General features: G+C 41.8%; 1 protein-coding gene across 1 annotated transcript in view; it reads right to left on the bottom strand.

Annotated features, from left to right (window-relative positions):
* vps13c (vacuolar protein sorting 13 homolog C) overlaps positions 1–3,331 on the bottom strand; it is a gene marked incomplete at both ends in the record, with an annotated part of 32,787 nt that overhangs the window by 22,047 nt on the left and 7,409 nt on the right.

Below are 3,331 nucleotides of genomic sequence, written 5' to 3'. Positions count from 1 at the left end.
TGCGTCATAGTGGTTAACCGGATATATACATGTCTCTGCTGGTGGGTTCAGTCAGAAATGTTCTGCTTAAAAGAACTTTTTGTAAATTTGATTTTATTATATACTCAGCTCTAATCATATTTGGTTCTTGTTCTGTCTGTTTCGGTTTAATTTGTTTCTGGTTTTTGATACTTACCTGAAATAAGTTCTGGTAATCCAAGGAGAACCCACGGCTATTAAATTTAACAACTTACTCATAAGATTTAGGTTTTGCTCAAGCTTTAAAGCTTGAAACAGTACAGTGGACCTCTGATAAATATAATCTTCGTATGAAAAGTATATTTTTTTCTACCAAGAAGTGCTAATTCCTTGCACTGCAGCAGCCATGGGTTGTGACCTCGGACCTGTGGGCACACATAATAATGATTATTAATACATAATAATACCATCCGTAATATCAACAGGAAGGGTAGGCTTGGTCGGGCTACTGAAGTCTGGCTCCCTGTTCTACTTTTAGAGACTATGAAACCAAGAAGTTAGCCCAGCCGGAACGCAGGTGTTATAGGGGGGTAATAGGGTTATTATGAGCTTTAAAATATGAAGGGGCTGGACATGACGACTGTCTTTGTAGGTGAGGAGGAGGATTTTATAATTCCCTTATTCTAAATTTTCCAGGGGGCATCTTGCTATGGATTATTTTTCTGCATCTCTGTGGCAGGATGTGTCTGATTGTTTTTTAAGTATTTTTACATAAATGAAACGAAAGGCGGCAGTCCTAGAGGTATTGCTTTATGTGGTTAATTGACATCGGTCCTGGATCAAAGAAACTCCAAGCATTCCTGCAGGGTGCTACGAGGCCAAGGTAATCCATTCGAGTACTATATCCTTCTCGCAGTGAGTCTCGGGGTGTTTGGGCCAAGTACACGAACTTTCGGTTTTGGGTCTGAGTTTACATCAGAACATCGCAGGCTCCATCCAGGTTGTGGTTATGTTCCTAAGGCTGGATGTTTATCTTTACGGTAATTGGATTAATTTTGTATACGTTGTAAGTTATCTCCAGGACATCTTCATTATAAGCGCACCAGGAGTCTAGGACGGTTCACTTATTCTTAATGGTAGTGATTTCCTGAATGCTGGGCTACTTGTGGTTTCTATAGTCTCTAAAAGTAGAACAGGAGCCAGAGCCTTCAGCTACCAAGCCTACCCTTCCTGTTGATATTACTGGTGGTATTATTATTATTATTATCATTATTATTGTGGCCCACAGGTCGGAGTCACACCCATGGCTGCTGCAGCAAGGAATTAGCCTTGGTAAAAAAATATACCTGTTCTAAGAATTAATTCAACAGAGGTCAGTGGCACTGTTGCAGTTTTTAAGCTTTTGGAGCAAAACTAATTTATGATTAATTTGTTTAAAGTATTATCGGCTCTCCTGGTTTCAGAAACTTATTTTCAGGTAATCTCAAAAAACCTAAAACCAAAATTAAACCGAAACTGACAGAACAGAACACAAATATAAGAGCTGAGTAAACATAAAATCAAATTACAATGGTTCTTTAGCAGAACATTCTGACTGAACTCACCAGCAGAGACATGATGAACTTATGCAGGTAAACCACCTGGATGCAGCCCACGTTCAGCTTCACTCTGCCATCAGTTCTGGAGGTGTCGGCGTAACCAGCACCCTCTGTGGCGTTCGGAGTCAGACTCATGGTGAAGCTGAACACCTCATCCCCCACGATGGAGATGGCCTGAAAGACAGAGAGAGTTCAACGACCTTTATTCAACCAGACTGCAGCAGCAAAGGACAGAAGTCTTCCGAGGCGGTCTGATGTAGTCCAGTTTAGAGACAGTCCTGGGTGGTACCTTTCCATGGTACTTTCAGGTCCTCTAGAGTAGTCCTAGGCAGTCTGTTATATTGTAAGGAAGTTTATTTAAGTAGTTTATTTAAGTAGTGGTAGTCTGAGGTAGTTAGATTATATTAAGATAGTCCTAGGTGATAACCTCAGGGCAGTCTAGTCTACTCTAGGGTCTTCTGGATTAGCCCCACATAGGCCCTGGGTAGTCTGAGTATGTCAACGGTAGTCTGGGGTAGTCCAGGGTAGTCTGTGGTAGTTTTATGTAGTCTTGGAGTCCAGGATGGTGAAAGGAATTCTGAGAAAGCCCATGGCAGTCTGAGAGAGTTCAGAGTAGTCTGAGTTCTTAAGTAATCGCAAATAGTCCAGGGTAGTTTGTTGTAAACTAGACTATGTCAGAGTAGTCCTAGGGAGTACCTTTAGGGTACTTAATAGGATTCTACCATCATCTGTGGCAGTATAAGGTAGTCCAGAAGAGTCTGGGGCACTCTAGGATAGTCCACGGTAACTTAATAATCAAGGCTGGTTCAGGTTAGTCTGAGGTTGTCCAGGTTTCGTATAGGAATGTTGAGAGTTGTCCAAGGTAGTTTGTATCCTACATACTTTATTAATACAGATGATCCCAATTAGCACAATCAAACCATTTATCATGTTTGAATTCACTAGGACAAGTGTGGATGGAAACTGCTTTATGTAAGACCTTCAGGTAGGAGTTTACTCTGTTCCTGATTGAATGTGATCTCTACAACTGACTGACCTTCTTGTGGATGCTTTTGGGGTCAACATTGAGGACGATGAAATCTCTTAGGCGGGCTGATATATGAGTTTGTGGTCCTTGCATCAGCAAAGAGCCGTTAATACCTGAAGGACATATCAAATTGTGAAAAACAGGGATGGTGCCAACCAACAACAGCAGACATATTTGGTGCGATTCGGTACCTTGGATCTTGATGTCGGCCATGTTGCAGCTCTGGTCGCACACCAGGACATTGAAGGCTCCCAGCGTTATCATCACCTTCAGGTCAATGACCTCACTGTCTACAGGTGACACCAGGGCAGCTGACAGGAAACACAACAACACAACACAATAAAGACGGACTGACATGTTGAGTTATCCGTTTTTGTCTTGAGACTTATAGACCCAATAGTTTATTTGAGCTTCACTTGTACTGGGACGCAACCTTAGCTCATTATGTGTGTGTCTTGTACTGACTGGATTTGGCGGACACTGTCTTGTCTTCTGTTTTCGGTCTGATTTCTCTCTCTGGAGACGAAACACTGCCAGACAACAGTGCTGCCGACAGGAAGTTGATGGTTGACAGCAGAGCCTCAGTGTGGAGCATGAGGTCAAGAGAGGTGAAGGTTACCTGGGGTGGGGAGTAAATGAGTGTAAAACACTGCAACAAGTTTCTTCTGTAGTTTAGGTACAAATAGGGACAAAAGTTAACAAAAATTGAAGAGTTAAATAATTTCTTCAAATTCAATTCAATTCAATT

The sequence above is a fragment of the Morone saxatilis genome, unplaced genomic scaffold, assembly GCF_004916995.1.
Source record: "Morone saxatilis isolate NCDOM2014 unplaced genomic scaffold, NCSU_SB_2.0 Contig11, whole genome shotgun sequence".
In the NCBI taxonomy this organism is placed as follows: domain Eukaryota; kingdom Metazoa; phylum Chordata; class Actinopteri; family Moronidae; genus Morone; species Morone saxatilis.
The sequence above is the reverse complement of the archived record's forward strand: the minus strand, read 5'-3'. Positions and strand labels throughout refer to the sequence as shown.